The sequence below is a fragment of the Odocoileus virginianus genome, chromosome 2, assembly GCF_023699985.2.
Source record: "Odocoileus virginianus isolate 20LAN1187 ecotype Illinois chromosome 2, Ovbor_1.2, whole genome shotgun sequence".
In the NCBI taxonomy this organism is placed as follows: Eukaryota; Metazoa; Chordata; class Mammalia; order Artiodactyla; family Cervidae; genus Odocoileus; species Odocoileus virginianus.
The window spans coordinates 25,345,073-25,365,093 of NC_069675.1; the positions used below are offsets into that span (position 1 = coordinate 25,345,073).

The 20,021-nt window shown below is 40.2% G+C and overlaps 1 protein-coding gene and 1 long non-coding RNA gene across 6 annotated transcripts in view; one reads left to right on the top strand and one right to left on the bottom strand.

Annotated features, from left to right (window-relative positions):
• Window positions 1–1,730: 1,730 nt before the first annotated feature.
• On the bottom strand, window positions 1,731–8,252 carry LOC139037092 (uncharacterized). Its single transcript, XR_011489891.1, has 2 exons — window positions 6,574–8,252; window positions 1,731–1,950 (listed from the first exon to the last, which is right to left on the bottom strand). It is a non-coding gene; the product is annotated as an uncharacterized lncRNA (long non-coding RNA).
• Window positions 8,253–13,082: 4,830 nt separating this feature from the next.
• Window positions 13,083–20,021, top strand: part of PPM1B (protein phosphatase, Mg2+/Mn2+ dependent 1B) — a 96,112-nt gene continuing 89,173 nt past the window's right edge. For 2 of the 5 annotated variants that reach the window (XM_070477597.1, XM_070477615.1), the window contains exon 1: window positions 13,083–13,494. The gene's annotated coding sequence lies outside the window, so the exon portion shown is untranslated. The remainder of the gene's footprint in view (window positions 13,495–20,021) is intronic. The other 3 variants (XM_070477593.1, XM_070477602.1, XM_070477613.1) reach the window with 3 other exon arrangements.

Here is a 20,021-nt window from a genome sequence, read left to right on the forward strand (position 1 = left end):
TGGGTTGCAAAGAGTCAGACACAACTGAGCGACTTTCACTTATGATCTTTTAAAATATCTGTCTGTTTACATTTCTTCACTAGAGCATAAAATTGCTAATCTGAGAAGCAAGCTACTGATGGCATTCAGACAAACAGAATTTTTCTAAAAAGATTGTTTTAATGGTCAACCATTAAAAAAAAAATCAACCCAACGAAGTAATGTAAGAATTATTTGCTGTAATAGTAGTTAGAAGTGACAGTATAATCTTCTTAGATACAAATGATGGTTTAATTTTTCTGAGTAACAACTGTTTCAAAGTATTAAATTGCAATTTTATTTCTGCACATATGTTACATGAATATATATAATGTATACAAATATTAACTATTTACTATAAGCTTATAATGGATAAAGTGGTCAAATGTGTGTTTTTTTTTTCTTTTCTAGGTGTATTTTAAGACACCTAAACTACAAAAAATTCTTTGCCCTGAAAAAGGTTAGGCCACAGAAATTCAGCATGAGTGATTGCTCACTCTTCTGTGTAATATGAGTTTACAGATATTTATCTAGTTGTGAACTTGGACCTTAAAAGATGTTGTTGATAGACTGATTGGTCTAAAGCTGGCAAAGGTGTGTTTGGCCCATGCAATTTTTTAAAAGGTAATTTAATTAATTCTTAATATTGAAAAGCAGGGAAATTTACGTAAAAATCCAGATGTGAGGTTTCTCTTGGAAAAAAAAGAAAGAGGAATGCTTCAGCCACTGGGCCTTTATTCAGTACTCAGCCAGACTGGTGAATTGGCTGGCCCTTTAGCTGAGTATCTGTTATTGCCTGACACTAATACTGAGGACCAACTGCCATTTAATATCATCCTACTCTTGCTCAGTTGTGACCAACTCTTTACAACCGCATGGACTGTAGCCTGGCTGGCTCCTCTGTCCATGGAATTCTCCAGGCAACAACACTGGAGTGGGTTGCCATTCTCTTCTCCAGGGGATCATCCCAACCCAGGGATTGAACCCAGGTGTCTCCTGCATTGCAGACAGATTCTGCAATGATTCTGGTATGATTTCATTTGTTAGTTAATGATATCGTGTTCTTATAAAAATGCACTGCCTTAACATTTCCAATTATGTTCTGTGGAATTCCAGAAAATGGTGACTGGAAAACAAATGCCTGTCTAGTCAATTAAGTTAGAGGAGCACTAAACAATAGTGCTTCTTGACTCATAATGCACGGAAATTTACAGAAGGCTCTGAGAAGTCCTGGAGCAACTTCAGTGAATGGTTAATCAAATAAACGTATTTGGCCGAGGAAGATTTCTCTGAAAAAGTATTCGCTGAAAAATCTTCACTTGGAAAATGTCTCCTCCATCCATCCAATCCCCCGTTCACTTATTCAACAAATAGATATTGAGCACCCACTAGACCAGAGTCTGTGAATAAGACAGAGATGGCCATGACAAGTACTTTTACTTTATATGAGCCCCTCGTTTCTTATGAAGGCTATTTCAGGCATTAACCGCACTAATTTTTGTTTTGCCACTAACAGTAACTTTGTCAATGGAGAGAATGAAAAAGTTGGAAAGAAGTATTGACAAATCTGGCTAGATATGGGGTATTACAAAGAGGACTGAATGTGCAATGCCTTGACAGATGCAAAAAATCTGAGCAAGCTTTGGGAGAAAGGAAACTTATTTGGGGCATGTGTATCAATTAGGGTGCTTTGGGCTATGAATAGTAGAAAATTCAACCAAAGAGACACATTTAATAAGGAAAATTATCTTCCTTATTGAGAAATTCAAGGGTAGAATAATTCCAAGCTTGCTTAATTCAGTAGCTTAACATCATCAATGATTAACCTTCTTTCCACATTTTCTCTCTTTGATGCACAGTGGGCTGGTCTTTCTCCTCAAGCTTGCCTCTCCATGGTCATAAGACAGCTGCCAGAGCTCCAAGCATAACATCCTTACAAAATAATAATCATAGCTAAAATTTAATTTGCAGTTTTGATAGGCCAGATACTGTTCTAAGCACTTTACATATATTAATTCCTTTGTTCCTTACAACCACCCCATGAGTTGGTTCTATCATCCTATTTCACAGATAAGAAAATTGAGGTATAGTAAAGTTATGTAACTTGTTCAGAGTCACCTAGCTAGTGAGTGGCATCACTAAGATACAACTTTAGGAAGTCTGACTCCAACAAATAAAGAGGGTACTTTTTCCTGTTCCCTTATAACAGCAAGGAAAATTCTTTAGGACCTGCTGCTGCTGCTGTTGCTAAGTCCCTTCAGTCGTGTCCAACTCTGTGCGACCCCACAGACCACAGCCCACCAGGCTCCTCTGTCCCTGGGATTCTCCAGGCAAGAATATTGGAGTGGGTTGCCATTTCCTTCTCCAATGCATTCATGCATTCTCAGTCGCTTCAGTCGTATCTGACTCTGTGCGACCCTATGGACAGCAGCCCTCCAGGCTCCACTGTCCACAGGATTCTCCAGGCAAGAATATTGGAGTAGGTTGCCATTTCCTTCTCCCTTAGGACCTCCTACTTCTTGCCTATTCCCCCTCAAGTGTTGCTAGCCTGATTTGCATCACATGCACATTCCTAAACCAATCACCCTAAGGGGAATGAAATTATCATGGATAGTTTAGAATAACCAAGATTAATCTCTGGGACTGGAAAGAAACATACACCAACTAAATGTGGTTTATTAAAGGATGGGGCTGGTGTTCCACACTTGGGGCTCAGATTCACTGAGGCAGTAGTGGGACTCATGAGGGCATGAAACAAATTTCCAAGGAAGGTGGTATAAAAATCAGAGGGCTATAAACCAAACCTTAAAAAAGCTGAGGGGAAGGATGGTTGAAGCAGTATAACCTAAATGTTGAGAATTGTGGTAGGTACATGGGGTTCATTATTTAATATCATTGTCTATTTTCATGTGTGACTAAAAATTGCGCTAATAAAAATTTTTTGAAAAACAAAACAAAAATCAACCATGGAGACTTTAGAAACTCTCTCACCATGAAGGCACTTCCTGTTGTTGCTTTCCCAAGCCTTCTGCAGCCTTGTACTTTCCTTAACCCTTGTCTAAGGTTTGAACCCACTCTCGTGCTTTGAGACAATTTCAGGTGCCAGGCTGGGAGAATATAAGAAGCCCTAGGACTTCCCAGGTAGTCCATGGTTAAGAATCTGCCTGCCAATGCAGGGGAAACGGGTTCGATCCCTGGTCTAGGATGATTCCACATGCCATGGGGCAACTCAGCCCTTGAGCCACAACTCCTGAGCCCAGGCACTGCAACAATTGAACGCCTAGAGCCCAGGATCCAGTACAAGAGAACAGCCCCCACTTGCCACAACCGGAGGGGCCTCCCGGGTGGTGCTAGTGGTAAAGAATCCGCCTGCTAATGCAGGAGATGGAAGGGACTCCCGTTTCAATCCCTGGGTCAGGAAGATCCCCTACAGGAGGAAATGGCAAATCTACTCCAGTACTCTTGTCTGGAGAATCCCCATGGACAGAGGAGCCTGGTAGGCTACATTCCATAGGGTCGTGATGAGTCAGACACGACTGAAGCGACTTGGCACGCGCATATGCAGCAATGAAGACCCAGGGTGGCCAAAAATAAATAAATAAAACTAAAAACTACAAAATAAAAAAAGAAGCCCTAGTTTGGTCTTTCAATGGTTCAGTTTCTAGTCATTTCTGCCACTGATGTCCACTGGCTAGTCTTTGATTCCCTGACTTCCTCTCCTATCACCATTTCTACTTGTCTCAGAACCTAAATTTCTCAACCCTGACCTTCAATCTTTCTTGGCCTGGTCCTGATAAGATACCTGCCTCTAGACAAGTCATCTAACTGCTGAGGCCTGTTATTTTCCAGAAACATAAGGCTTTTATTAAAGGACAGTAATTGTGGGCCTTATTATGAAACCTTTTAAACTAATAGCGTTCAAGTCTGGCATGTCCCTTTCACCATGAATATTTCATCTGAGAGTTTTCTTAGAACCATATCCCCATGTGCTTATTGATAATATAACCAACCTGTGACTAGACTCCTGTGCTCACCTCCTTGATATTTGCTTGATCCTGAAATTCTGCTTAGATTCTCAAGATCAGCATTCATACCCAGCTTTTTTTTTTTTTTTAAATGCAGTTCCTGATATGTTTTTAGGGCTTCCTTTGTGGCTCAGCTGGTAAAGAATCCGCCTGCAATGCAGGAGGCCTGGGTTTGATCCCTGGGCTGGGAAGATACCCTGGAGAAGGGAACAGGTACCCACTCCAGTATTCTGGCCTGGAGAATTCCTTGAGGTGGCAAAGAGTCAGATATGATTGAGCAACTTTCACTTTCACATGTTTTTATTTATTTATGACTGCATTGGGGCTTAGTTGCAGCTCATGGGCTTCTCTCTACCTGTGGCGCTCGGGCTTTGTTGCCCAGAGGCATGTGAGGTTTTAGTTCTCCAACAAGGGATCCAACCAGATTAAACCCACATACCCTGCATTGGAAGGTGAATTCTTAACCACTGGACTGCCAGGGAAGTCCCCTTGCACAGCTTTAATAGCAGGAAATAAAGAGCTTTCAGACAAGGTAAACTGGAAACCAGTCCTTGCAGTGGAAGGAGTGGAAGAAAAATAAGGGAAAAGTAGTACAATGTTTCCATTTAGGTTTTTGAAACGTGAGCACACTACCATATTGCACAAGCAAATGACAGTGCTAACAAGAAGCAAAAGATGAAGTTGGCAGAAATGTATAGTTTATTGTAAAAAGAAAGCAAAACATAACAAAGCAAATGAATAATGTAAATGAATTTGGGCATAAAAGCTCAACTGCTTACATAAATGGCTGATATTAGCGTTTTCCACAGCCAAGCATGTTTAAACATTTTGTAGTTTTTGCAGAATTTATATCACTGGGCTCCAAGTAAAAAGTGTTTCTGATACCACCCACTGTGTTGTAACCATAATCTCAATCATCTCTTGTGCATGACACTCACTTTAAAACACAAAAGCGCATCTGGCTCTGAGGCAGCCAGCTTTGGCCTCCAACGCTGTGGGGATTGCATGCAGGATGGTGATAGCTTGATCAACTTCCTCTCTTAAGAGGAAGTGGGTGGGGCGGGGAGTTGGGGAGAGGGGAGCTGGGCCAACCTCTGCAAAATGGTGCCAAGGAAAGGGAAAACATCCAATGAACTACTTGAGATCCCCCAAATTTAATTCATTAAGTAATTACTGAGCATCTACGGTGTACAATGTACAACCAAAGAAATAACATCCTTGCTGAACTGGAGATTACTATCTCAGCACGGGTTATTATTCCCCATACTATTTTTTTTTTTTTTTGGACAAAGCGTTCCTTTGGTGAATCCTGTGGGATCCCTTCCCAGGATAATGTTCTAAAATATGTAAAATAAAGTTCATAAGATTTCAAAGGAAACAATTATATTGAAATAGTCATCAGAGTATCAAAGAAACTAAATTTGTAATACAGTAACATGTATGCTCTTTATGAATACTTTAACAAGATCTAGTGGTGAGTCTAATAATTCCTGTAATTTTAAAATAACATTGATTGTATGTTATTTTGAGAGCTTTGTAACAACTCTAATGTGATATTAAAATATCAGCAATCTCTGATGACTACAAAGTCACAGGTATTATTGCTGCTCCTGTGGTTTGTTGTCTACATTCATAAAAAACACATGCTAAATTTCAGTTAGAGGTTAATAAAAATAACTAATTTTTCCCCCTCTAGGTTCATAAACTTGTGAATTCAATCTCCTTGGGCTTTGTGGACCTCAGGTTAAGAACTTCTCATTGGGGGTGTGTGTGTGCACACATATGCTCAAACACGTCCTTCAGACAGAGTAGCATGTTGAAACAATAAATTACCTAAATAATTAAAATATGAGATAGAATAGGCTAAGTAGTCTAGGATTGCAGGAGCAAAGTGCTACAGGGAATCAATTGGGAGAGGGGATCTGAAAGGCCTAAAAATAGGTGAAGGGGAAGAAAAGAGAGGGGAGATAAGGGAGGAAGGCATTTTACCTTCTTGATCATCTTTTTATTCTTCCCATTCTCCTCCTTCGCTCATTATACTGACTAAAGCTGACTGGCTTTTGGAGCTAGCCCTAGGTGGAATATGATTTAGAGTAGCTCTCAGTTTGGTCTCACTATCTCTTGGCCCTCATAAATTATTGAGTACCCAAAGAGCTTTGTCTCTGTGGGTTATATTTATGAACATTTATTGTACAAAAATTAAAATTGAGAAGTTTAAAAATATTTATCAATTTATATGTACACATAAATAGCACTTTTGGTGACATCACTTTTTATTTTATTTTCATTGTTATTATTCCTATAATAACAAAAATATTAGTGAGGAAGGAGACATTGTCTTATATTTTTGCAAATCTTTTTCAACTCTGGCTTAATAAAAGCGGGTTGGAGTCTGCCTTTGCTTTTGCATTCACTGTGTTACAATAGCACCTATTATATAGCCCCCGGAAATCTCCACTGTATTCTCGTGAAAGAATAGGAGTAAAACAGGCAGATAATATCTTAATATCATTGTGAAAATGGTTTTTACCTTGTTGATCCTCAGGGGCCCGAGATCTTACTTTGAGATCTTTGAGTGAAGGATTTCTTCTGACATTTTTCTTCTTGTTTTACGATTTGAATTTTCTTCAACTTTGGAAAAAGACAAGTTATATAACTAGAAATAAATGATACGCATGTGCTTGTTGTCTTTAAATGTATGTGCTGGATATCTCTTGTTGTCCCTCCAGATGTCCAGCTGTCCCTCCCTTTCTCCATCTTGCTTTGTGACCTACGTGGATAATGTCAACAGGCTCCAGTTGGGCTTGGCCCATGGGTGGCACCTGTGGGAGATCAAAGGGTGGGAAGAGAACCAGGTTGGCGTACTTGAAGAGGGCTCACTTGGTCCTTCACCACAGGTCAGACTCTCTGCATACAACGCTTTCCAGGTTCAGGTTTCTGCAAGCCCTTCCTACTCTTATCCTTTCAGGCACAGAGGTGCTGCCATGTTTCACTATTATTAGCCTGAGGGGATTAGATTTTATGATTTATCTCTACCCTGCCTGCACCTTTGAAAACATTCCCTTTATTACACTCTCCTCAAAATTCCTAATTTGGGTGCACCATCTGTTTCTTGCCAGACTCTGACTAATGCAAGCTATGAGAGTTACATGACCTTAAGGATAAACTTCAGTTAAAGTATTACCCATGGCATCCACCCCACCTGATTTTTAATGGAAATTGGAAAGCTCTGAAGCCCTGGTGTCTCAGAGCCTAAGGTCTTTAATGGCTTGGGAAAGAGAAGGCTGGGTGCCTTGACAACCTACTGACGTCTGCAGAGATTTCTTGGTTTTGTCTCTGCTTGATTTTACTTTCATCTGTGCATAGATAAAACAGAAACATAGCTGCAAAACTATTTATAAATGCTCTGGGCAGCAGTGTGCCCATGCCAGGCAATAGATCATGAGTAGCCTGAATCAGTGGTTCTCAAAAATGTGGTCCATGGACTGGCAGCAGTGGCATCTCGGGGGCTCTTGTTAGAAAGGCAAATTCTGATGCCCTACCTGAGACCTACTGTGTCAGAAACTCTAGGGGTTGGGCCTAATAATCTATATTTTAACAAGTCCTCCAGGGGATTTAGATACCTGTAAAGTTTAAGAACCTCTACTCTAATCAACTCTGACATCACAGTTCTCTAATTTCCTGGCCTCCCTTGCACTTGGGGGTGGTCATGTAACTCCCTCACACCCTACTGCCTTCAACTTGGGCATCTTACTCTGAAGACACGGGAACCATCTTGCAATCTTGGGGCAATAAGATCATTGTAGAAAAACTGACCCTGACATCACTGCTCACCTCCAAAGTTCTTATGTGAAAAAAATGCCACCCCACAGCCTCCAGTTATTTAAGCCTCTGTTTAAGTTTTCTGCTAGTTGTAGTCAAACATTTCTAACCCACACAATATGATTTTTAGAAAAGACTTTTTCCCCTTATGATGATAAGAATTGTAAACAATATTTTAATATTAAAATAAGTGTTAAGTATGGGGTAGAGGGCAAAATTTTCTGGATTTTTAAGATAATTTTTAGCACATGTAGCCCAGTTCTTGCTAAATTCCCAGATACCCTGGGATAAAAGAGCCTCAGTACTAAGAAGTCCTTCTCTGAAATTGTTTGAGAAACACTTTCAACAGAAACAATATTGTGGATTCATGAAAGTCAGAGTTGAACATTTCTAAGAAAGTGGCAGCGGTCAATAAAAGGGAAAACTTGTTTTCCTATCTTACTCACCACACTTCTGACACCAGATGTGTGGGTTGTTTTCCTCATGTTATACAATTCTGACACTAAGTACCCGGAGTCAGCGCAGATCCCACAGATTTCAAGGTTTAGTCCCACAAGACCAACCCTGACTTCAGGGACTAGTCATCAGTTCCAGGTTGTGACCTGTACTTCTAACCAATTAGGTGTAAGTCAGGAGTTCCTACAACCCCCTCCTTGGGTTTGATACTTTTCTAGAAGGGCTCACAGAACTCAGCTCACAGGGAAGCACTATCACCTGCTTTTGATAAAGGATAAAACTCAGAAACAGCCAGGGGCTTCCCTGGCGGTCCAGTGGTTCAGATTCTGTGCTTCCAATGCAGGGTGCATGCGTTCTATTCCTGGTGCAGGAACTAAGATACCACATGCTTCTTGGCAAGGCCAAAAAAACCAAAAAAACAAAAAAAAAACCACCAGAAACAAAATTCAGGAAGCCAAATGGAAGAGATTCATAGGGCAAGCTATGTGAGAACGGTGTGAACTTCCATGCCCTCTCGGGGCTCACCACCCTCCTAGAACCTTGATGTGTTCAGCACCCAGGAGCTCGCCAAAACTTGTCATCGAGGGTTTTTATGGGGGCTTCATTATGTAGGCAGGATTGATTAATTCATTAGCCACTGGTGATTAAGCCCATTTCCAGATCCTCTCCCCTCACCAGAGGTCAAGTTGAAAGTTCTAACCTTCTCATTACATGGTTGATTCCTCCAGCAACCAGCTCCCATTCTCCAGGAGCTACCTCATTAGCTTAAATTCAGGTAGGGTTCAAAGGGGCTTATTATGAATCACAAAAAATTCTCCTGTTACCCCTATCAAGAAACTACAAAGGTTTTAGCAGTGTTGAGAAACCAGGGATAAAGACCGAATATATAATTCTTATTATAACCACAATCAGTTAACAAATTCCATAAGCAGCAATACACATCATCTACCATAGCACGTGATTCACAGTGAATGCTTAGTAAATATTTGTAGAGTGGAGCTGGTGAATTTTTTCTTAAGCGAAGAAAACAGGTTTATTAGTGGAACATTTATTTTCATTGGTTAAGAAGGGAGTGCATCAGATGACACTACTTGAAGTTTGACACTGAAGCTTGTTGTCAGAGACTACAGAATCTGCATACAAGAGGCACATAAATATGCTGAATGAATAAATAAAATTTCTTCTAAATTTCTCCTTAAAAATTCTTTATAGAGAATTTCTTTCTCTATAAAGAGTCTGATTCAACTGTGACAAGCATTACATTAGGTGCTATTACGTACCATATCCCATTTAATCTTTAAAAGTCATGTGAAGTAGGCAGCCCTGGATTACCAAGGGTGGGCTTAGTGCACCAGCAAAACTGGGGCATCCAATTTGTTTGGAGAAAATTGATACCTGATGTCTTATTTAAAAAAGAACTTGAGAGTACTACAGTCAACATTGGAAAAATCGGGACCTTTTCTACATTACGTTTAGCATTATTTCTATTTAAAATTATGTGCTGGGGAGTGCTTTGTATTACTAAGAGTGCCCAAAGCTCTTCATCTGACTCTGGGAGAAGATTTTATGATTCCTGTTTTACAGAAGAATAAACCAAGGCTTGTTTACTAGCTGAAGAGCTCAGTTACTAGCTGAAGCCACATAGCTAGTTTCTAAGAGCCCACTGTGATGATACTCAATGACACATTATATGTTAACGATGATACACACCAATTTTGTGAATCTTCTTGGACCTTCCCTATTAGTTTAGTGTTTTAATTAAGTAAAGTATATAACAAAGTTAACTTAAAATCTTTTTGATCCTTGTCATATTCTCAGCACCTAGAAGAGTATTCAGTACATCCTTATTTTTAAAGTACATCCTTATTCTTGATTGAAGGAAGGAATGATGGACAATCATCAGTCCACCTAAATGATTGTGCTTTGTATTAATTCTGATACCAACCAAGGGAAAGTGAGAAGGAAATCAAGCAGACTAAGAAAATTCTCTGATGCCCTTGCTTGGATTCCCAAGATAAGGGTCCCAAGATGTCTCCACTTGTAGGATCTTTAGCATGATTCCTATTTTGGAAGTTGGGATCCTAGATTCCCTTACCCCTATCTAAGGCATGTCAGGCAAAGGAGTGTGATTTAAAGAAATAGATTCTATAAGTCATTTAAGAAATATTTCCTGAGAACTGTATGATCCCATACTGATAATGAGGGGGACAAGAGAAAGACAAAATCTAAACGGGCTATTTCTTTGTTTCCTAGTATTTTTCTTCCCAACATGCAAAAGTAGGGCAACTGAGTTTTAACTTACAGTATTTCCATTATCTATGCTACCTCAGTCACTGGAGTGCGTAAAAACTACCTGGGAGAATTGTTTAAAAATTCACTTGTCTTATCCCCTGGGTCCCTGCTATTAGAGATGTGAGTGGACCCAGGTGATTCTGATGCTAGTGGTCTAGCCATCAGGCTGTAAGAAACACTATCCTTACACAAACTTGAGTAGATTAAGAAAGGTGAATGGCAATCAAGCCTTTATTTCTGCTATCCTCACGACGGCCAGGACAATCACCTTATTCTTAAATCTGCCCTTCTCCCCAAAACACTGACAGCACCTAAGTTGAGTAACATTGTTTTGGGTCTTAGCTTAACTGTCTGCCCAAACCAATTTACACCAAGGTATGAACAAAGGTTAAATTCTCTTTCAAGGAATTTTCATTGGGGGGGAAAAAAAAAAGTAACTTAAGGTATTAGAATTTCTTCATTACATTTTAATTTTCTTTTTGTTGGGGGTGGGAAGGAGCAGAGAATCCCATGGACAAAATCACATAGACAGGTGGGGAAGGGGCCTGGAGAATCCCATGGACAGAGGAGCCTGGTGAGCTACAGTTCATAGGATCATAAAGAGTCAGACACGACTGAAGTGACTTAGCACGCACGAATGCACCTTTTAGTCTAATTCAGTTGCTGGAAGAATTATGTCTACTTCTTTCATCCTCTTATTGAATCATTCATTCTAAATTAATCCTGCATTAAGCCGTCCTCCGTAAACTTACAGGAAAGATCCTTTTGGTCTTCACCGTCTCTATCATGTTTCAGTTACAGCAACCATCATCTTATACTTTATTTTTGTACCTCAGCTCTATGTACAGGGCCTGACAAATAGCAGGCGCTCAATAACCGTGGAGCGAACGAATGTCAAAGACTAGGCCAAGAGTTTCTAAAATCAATGTTGACTAAGAAACAAAACACGGAAACGCTAAGGGCTTAATGCCAGGCAGTGCGGCCTAGAAGGAATAAAAATAACCCCTTACAGCACAGAGGGAGAAGGCGATGGCACCCACTCCAGTACTCTTGCCTGGAAAAACCTATGGACGGAGGAGCCTGGTAGGTTGCAGTCCATGGGGTCGCTAAGAGTCGGACACGATTGCGCGACTTCACTTTCCGTTTTCACTTTCATGCATTGGAGAAGGAAATGGCAACCCACTCCAGTGTTCTTGCCTGGAGAATCCCAGGGACGGGGCGGGGGGTGGGGGGGGTGGGGAGGCGGCTGCCGTCTATGGGGTCGCACAGAGTCGAACACGACTGAAGCGACTTAGCAGCAGCAGCAGCAACAGCTCAGAATCCTTCCGAAGAAATCACCTGTCTCATTTTCTTACATCGCTTTTTGGCCTCTCCAGACACCCCAATTTCCCGCTCTCTAACTCCTTCTCTTCCCTTACGGCCACAGGTCAGGCAGGTATTCCAGTGCAGCTGCTCTGATTGGTCGGCGATGATTTCATTGTTAGGGAACATCCGGGCCTTTCTCCTCCCCGCACCACCTCCCCCAGAGCCCTGCCTTCCGAGTTTCCCTCTCCCGCGTGCGCCCCACCCGCTGGCTAAAGCAAAACAACCGCCTCTCCTTGGATCGCTTCTCCTGTGCCATCCTTCTCGTCTCTACGTCTAAGAGAGGCGTTTATATCTTCCAATGAGGGCCTAGTAGGACTTTGTTTGCCAATCAGCAGCGAACCCCCTGCAATTCCGGGTGGGACTAGGCCTCCACACCTATAATTGGACAGCCCATTGGCTCCTTTATGGCGTTGGGTTTTACGCAAGGCTTAAAGGTCAAAAATAAAGGGGCATGGTCCTCGCAGAACGAAAAGGCTCCACACAGACTCTCTGGGTTTGACCGTTTTGGAGGACTAGCCAATCGCTTTTCGAATACTTCCCCGCCTTTTCCGCGTTTATTTAAAAAAAGCCGGTGTGACGGACTTGGAAATTGGTTCCGTGACAGACATGTAAAGAAAGCCAATGATTGAAAGTTCGGACCACCATTTAGGCCAATAAGAAAAGTGACTCGCTAGGGTCTGGGCTCTGAGAGGCAGAGCGCAGGTGGGCGTTACTTGATTGACGACGGTCTCTACTTATGGCTGTTAGCGTGGGTTGGCCCTGACGTCTGGGAGGCATAGCAGAGGCGGGGCCGAATGAAGTAAAGGGTAATGAAGGGTTGGGTCTCACTCAGTGGGCGGTGTTTGATGGATAGCTGACCTTGCCAATTGAAGATGGTCACTTGTGTCCAATGGGAAATTCAGAACCCAGGGGCGGGGCCTTGTGGGCGGGGAAAACTAAAGACGGAGGTACTGGGACTGCCAGATTGGGTGGGCGGTGATTGACGGGCCGGCCAGCCAACCGGCTTCAGTGAGAGGCCGCGCTGCGTCCCAATGGGTGGGAACGAGGGCGGGGCTCTTCGAGGGGCGGGGAAGGACAGGGTGCGGGGAGGGGGTTGCAGAAGGAGCGGAGCGGCTGCTGCTCAATGGCGGAAAAGCCGCCGGTGCTCTGACCGCCTCGTCCCCCTAGCAGTTGCGGGGGAGTTTCCTGCCGGCGCGGCTGGAGTCTCTGTTTCTCAGGGTTTGGTGGCTGGAAGATGCTCCAGAGAGACGAGGCTGCGGCGGAGGAGGTGGCGGCGGCCGAATCGGCAGCGGCGCTAGGGTGGAGAGAAGGCGGCAGCGGCGGCGGCGGCGGCGTGCGGGGCCCGAGGGTGTAAACAGCCCCGGAGGCGGCGGAGGCGGTGGCCGAGACCCCGAGCGGGAAGCGGCGGCTGAGGCAGGGTCGCGCCTCCGTTGGAAGCCTGGGCTGAGTGCAGCCGGGGGGCTCTGCGGCGGTCGCGAGCGGACGCCCTAGACCTCGCCTCCCTCCCTCGCCCCAGGTAAGGCCGCTGAGCGACACGCCGAAGGGGAAACGGCTCGCTGACACCTCTGAGGCCCCGGACCGTTTTCGGGGTGCCGCCGAGCCTCGGCTGGGATCTCTGCCCGCCTAATCTTCGTCTCTTTTCTCGGGCCGCGGAGCCTGGGGGAGCGGTACGCCGGGCCTGGCTCCTGGCTAGGCCCCTTCCCCAGCCGCCGCCTCCGCGCTCGGCCGAGGCTGGGAGAGGCTCGGGGCCGGGAATTTTAGTTTGCTTCAATGTCTGAAAGTAAACTGCTTGTTCCTGTTCTCTGCGAGCATCTGTATCATCTGAAAGCAGTGGGGCTACTCCAGGCCTTAACTCATTCCTTCCTGGTGCATGCCTATATGAAAACACTAGCGTTTCCCATTTGTTTCCTCATTAGCTTCTGCCCTTTGCGCTCCACTTCACTTCCTTGTTAAATCTTCTTTCTCGCTCTTCTCTCTGCGTCTCACCACCTCCTTTTTCCTTAGTGACTTTAAGTCGTTTCTCTTTCTCTTCTCTGCCGACTTCGGGCTTCCTTCCCTGCTTTGCCCAGCAGTCCTTTTCGGATGTCTGTCTTTTTACCAGTGAAGCTACTATCGTCAGTATTCCATATCTACCAGAGGCCCATTAATAATAGAATCAACAGTTTTAAGCGGCAGATCAGTTTTTTAATTAACCGAGCCTAACATCCTTTTTAAAAAATTGTGTTTTTAAATAGAGTGTGGAAATAGCCCTGAGGTTCTTTTAAAAATGAAGAGCTCAGTGAGTGTTGGAAGTAGTTATTTCATTTTTCAAGTTGCATGACCTCCAGTGTCAGATTGACCAGCTCTAGAACATTTGCCCATTTTAAGCGTTTAATAGCGACTCACATTCATCAGTGTTCCAAGTTGGCTTAAAAACAACTTGGAAACTTTAGAAAGAAGACATAATAACAACAACTAGGAAGCTGTTTTGATGAAGGGACTGCTAACTACCCTTTAAAATAGGCTCCACATGTTTAATGTATCAAAATAAAGTTGGCGGGAGTCTTGTAAAAAGGATTATTTAGGAATTTGAGCAGTCTCAGTGTTATGTAGCTATTTTAGGAAAAACATTCTTTTTCGGTTAACAATCGTTTACAACTCCTGTGATGTGAGAATTACCGAGGTTTATTGCGGGATTAACACAGGAACTCATTTTATTTGCGCTACTGCATGGATGTAGAAGTGGTAAATTGTTCAGGGTAGATAGTGCAAGCCAGTATGTTCCAGTGGATGGAAAAGTATGCCACCAACACTGAATGCTTAATGGACATTATTTCATTTACTTTTTCTGTTGTGCAATAGCAGTTACTATTGTTGGCCTACTTTTAAATAGTGCATTTCTAAATAAATAGGCAGGTTATTCTAATTATTATTATAGTAGTCTTTTCCAAGTGTACAGCCTTTTAAAAAATATAGCTAAAATTACACTATTGAATAGTGGTAATTTATTAAAGGAATAATTTTGTAGGCTTCTTGAATGACAATGGGTTGTTTCAGTAGCACTTTTATTTAGTATTTGAACAGATTTTGTTAGTCAACAGATTTTCAGGGATAATCCTGATTTTTACTGTGCTGCTTTCTCGCAGTGGCTTCTTTGTCTTTTTTTTTAAATGGTCGTTTGTGTTTTCTCATCATTTATTTTTGCTCTCATAAACTCTTACCACAGTTTCTGCAGTGTTTCTTTATGTTGCATTGTCAATATGGAATAATAGTATTTTTTTTTAATAATAGTATTTTTATTTAATCTTTCATAACCATTAAGATTTCCAGTTTCTTGGACATTATCCTTTAGATTTGTTCATGTTGTGATTCTTCTCTTAGATGTGACCAACAGAGCTTTCAACACCTGTTTTCTTACACTGGGTGTCTGATTTTCTGTAAAGACTTGAGGAATAAGTGAAAGCCTTTTCAGTTTGTCTGCTAGATCAGTAAATACTATTTTATGTTAGTAATTCACATGTAATTATCAAATCCTTTACGAATACATCATTTGAAGAAGTGGGATAGTGTCTAAAATAAGAACACCTCGTTCACAATTTGACAAGGTCAGAAAAAGTGGCTCTCATTGACAGTTTATTTTCTTACACAATATTTTTATGGAGTCCTTTGAATTAAAATATTGTGTGGATAGACTCTCTCTTGGCATTCATGGAAGAGTAGAATTTGCCATTGGATTGTTTAGCAGTCTTAGTGTTTCATTAAAAATTTGCTGAGCCTGTAACGGAAGAATTGCAAACATGTCCTTGTAGGTGGATTGGTAAACATTTATTACACATGATACTGGGAGTGAATGTTCCCCCTTAACACAGACACACACACGAACTCATTGGTGTTAGTTACACATTTTGTCTACATATGTGAATATTTGTATACTATATGTAATTATTTAGAAATATTTTTTGACATCTAACATAGAAAGTAATAAAATAGTATGACCCTAACTCTACAATAGTTCTTCATAAGATATTAATAGTGTGAATAAAATTAATTTATTAGAATAAAACTCATAGTATTTTACTTTTCTGTGAAATATGACTCACAGTTCACTGATTTTAAGCAGAAATTAGTTGACAAAAAACTGACAGTTTCAGAGTTCTAAGAGTTCCAAGTTTTTCAAACTCCAAAATTTTCAAGTAATACTTGTTTTAAAATTACAGTGAGCAGTAAGAGGATTTGGGGGAAATAATGGATTTTCAGTGATTTTTTTCACACTGTAGCTGATTGTTTAATTTTTTCCTTAGTGAGCTAATTTCAGAATTTGAATTGAAACTACTGAATTTATTTTAGCAACTTTAAAGTTTTATTTTAGAATGTATTTTATATATTCTATCAGAATTGTGAATTAGGAGGATTGATTAATTGGGGATTTGAGATAAGATTCCTGGAAATTGAGAAAACCCCAGAAGTGTAATCTAGATTACTGCCCATCTTGCTGACCTGTGCTCAAACTTAATAGTCAAGATAAAATATTGTAGATTGGGAAGTATTGATTTTTATAGTTTTTGCTTTGATTGTCATAATAAAATTTATAGAAGGACAGAGCTTGTCATCAGCTTCTAGCAGCTGACCTCACAAGTATAGGTGAAGAAAAAGATACATGGAGTTCAATATCCATTTAATTTTATTCTTGTTTTAGGTGGTGATACTTCTTTACATCAAAACATTGATTTAAAATAAAATAACTTTCAGTGTTTTAAACTAAGTATGCTGATATCTCTGATTAGCCATTTTGGAATCTTTTTTCAAATGAAATATTTCTAAGGTGATTTAACCTCCTTGTGTATATTTGACTTGAGTTACACTTTTCAGCGTTTTCTCCGGTTTGTCCCCAAACCACCACCATTTAGAATGATTTGATCAAGTAGTCGAATCAGTGTTATAAAATAAGTATTCACTGAATTCTTGCTAAAATTACAGAACTTTTCAAAAGTGTAGTCTGTCTACTGTAGTTTCATTTATCAGACTTTATGATGATTTTGAGATTTAGTTTTTAATATCATCTAGCAACCTAGGAAACAAGTACATATGGTAGCTTATACCTTTTTTTTTTTTTTTCAAGTTTTCAGAGTGTTTTATTTCTACCCTTAATGTTAATAACAGCCATAAACATTTTGCTCTGAATTATGGTTAAGTCATGATACAGAATTTCTCAAGTTTTTTTCTTTTTCTACAACTAACTTCTGACCACATCTTCTATACCATAACATGTGTACACTTCATAATAACTTATTTAACTTTGGAACCCAGTGGTTTAACAGTCAAGTGTAGCATTTTAACTTCTTATAATTAAGCATTTAATTGGTTTGCAACATTTAAAGCATAGTTTGCCAATTTAAAGCTTTTATGACTTAGTATAATGGTAAACTTATGTGAAAATGGATTCAGAGTTTTCTTTTGGAGTATGTTGAAATATCAAGGTTATGTTTATTGGCTTTAAATTGATTTCATGAAAATTAAAGATCTTAAAGTTTAGAGACATAAGACTAGTTGGAAAATGTGCTTTGCATCCTTTTGAACAAAAGAAGATCTATTAAAACATGGTCTGATGTTTAGAGGAGAGAGAAACATTGGAAGATTTCTATTTAATATTAAGGAACTTGTCTCACTTTTAGAGATGGGACCAATTACTGGTAGTCATTTAGAAAGGGTCAGACCTGTGTCTCTCTGGCTCTGTTTTTAATCTCTGTAGAATGACCTCCACTTCAAAATTGCTGGTAAATGAAAAGTGCATTTGTATGAAAAACATGAAAAACCTTTTCATGGAAAACTTGTCAAATGTGGTTATGTCATTAGGTATAATTGAATTTGTTATATAAGAAAAAAGCCAGGTGTATAGATTTTGTTTGACAAGTAGTACATACCTGAGAAATAGGTTTGATAAATTTGTCAAGTTCTGAAGAATTTCAAAGCACTTTTAAAAGCTTGAGAGTATTGTTACTGATTCTTAAGTATAATGGCATTTTCTTGATGTAGGTATATATGTGTACTCCTAACCTTGAAAAGGGATGGTTAATAGATATTCTTATGAGTAGGAGAATCTAAGTGTGTTCATATAACTCGTAGGTGCTTAAACTTGGCAGAGAGTTTTTCCTTCTTCAGATTAAAACAATACTTGAGTTAACGAACTGGCGTTATCTGTTGAACACAGGTGGCCCTTCTTAGTCTCTTACAGAGAGGAAATAAAGCAACTCTAAAAAGATAGAATGTAAGGGAGATAAAATTTAGATATGAGGAGCTTCCTGTTACTTTTACTTACTTTTAGGTTACCAAGCCAGTGAGAAGTAAAACAAATTGGTAGATGTTATAGTAACTAGTCTGTAGGCTCTCCTGCTCTCGTGTGTGCGCCCACTGCTGTCTGACTCTATGCGACCCCGTGGACTGCAGCCTGCCAGACTGCTCTGTCCATGGAGTTTTCCAGGCAAAAATACTGGAGTGGGTTGCCATTTTCTACTTTCCAGGCAGGAGTCCCAACAAAACAGACAGAATCCTTGCCCGCAGAGATCTTATGTTCTGATGACAAACTCTTGCTTAGTTTACAACTGTGCTCCTTTTGTGGATGACTTGAATTATGAGTGGGATTTGGCGTGTGTGATGTTTTCTACACTTCGCTTAGAAGCTGTGATTAGAGCTTTACTAGTTTTAACAAGAAAGAAGGAAGAGGAGGTTTTCTATAACTGGACAAAAACTGGAATATGAAAAGAGGAAGTAGGAAGGGGGAAATAGTGTTGTACCTAAGATTAAAATGTGAGCCAAAGATTTAAAAAAAAGTGATTCCTACATTAGGCATGTGGGAAGCTGGGGAAAACACCATTTACTGTCCAATCTTGGATAGAGGAGTTCTTGGACAGGAGAAAGGGAGAGAAGATGAAATAGTGGGAGAAGGGTAAACAGGGCTTCTAACAAGTCTAGTTAAAGTAACTTGGGATGTTCCTATAAAATATATGTTCTTATTTGTGTTTGAAAAAGACCCTTTTCCTTTTTCTCTTCTTTTGTGAACATAGTTGAAAGATTAGTGGTTGGCCAGTATGTCTGAAATACTGTCACTGATTTGTGACAGCTAATCTGTCTCTGGTTAGTTGACAGTTCTGTTGAGGTTAGCTCATGGAGTCAATCCATCTCTGTTTATTGTTCTCAAATTGCCCCATATATCGAACTGCATCCCTTAATTCCATAGCTGTTTACATATTACTTGAAGTTTTGCCTTTGTTTTCCTGCCTTGTAAGTTTCTGCGTGATGATGTCCTGTTGCACTTTAGAGATGAAGCAGGTGCTTAGTTTTCTACTTTCTGTTTATAGCTTGTTTTAGTGATGATCCAGTTTGGTAAAGAAGTCTCTTCTTGAGTTTACATAAAACATTGCACACTTTTAAAGATAAGCATGAGAGATGCTTGATGCTTGTTTTTGTTTTAATGCATAATTGTTTTTTGCTCTCATTTATGAGTCATTCCGTCAGAGTCTCATGTGATCTTGCCTGCTGCAGTGAATTGAGATTGATTTTTTTATTTTAAAGCAAATCAACTTGTGTTTATTTCAGTGCTCCAATATGAAAATGAACACTAGTTCCATTCATGACCTAAGAGACTCCCTTTATAACACCCGAATAAGCCTTCAGAGCACTGGTTTCACTTTTAATGTATTTTTGTAACTGTATTTATCACTTTTATCAAAACTCCGATGTGCAGAACTTGAACTTTTGAATATATTAAATTTAAGACTGTAATTCAGACAAGGTTCATTAAGCTGTTCAACATCTGGACATCTTTGAGTGCCTATATTTTAGACTGAAAAATGAAACAAAAATAACCTTACTTGATTTCTAAAATTATCTTTTATAATTGGGTTTGTTTATATAATTCAGAACTTAATTAAAGTGTTGGTGATTCTAGGTCCTAAATGTAAGGAAATTGAGTTTAGCTTCTTTCTATTCAACTGTTGTGGAGTGTTTTGAATCAGAATGTGAAAATGAAATAGTAACTTTTAGCTTAAGACATAGTAGATTGTTATA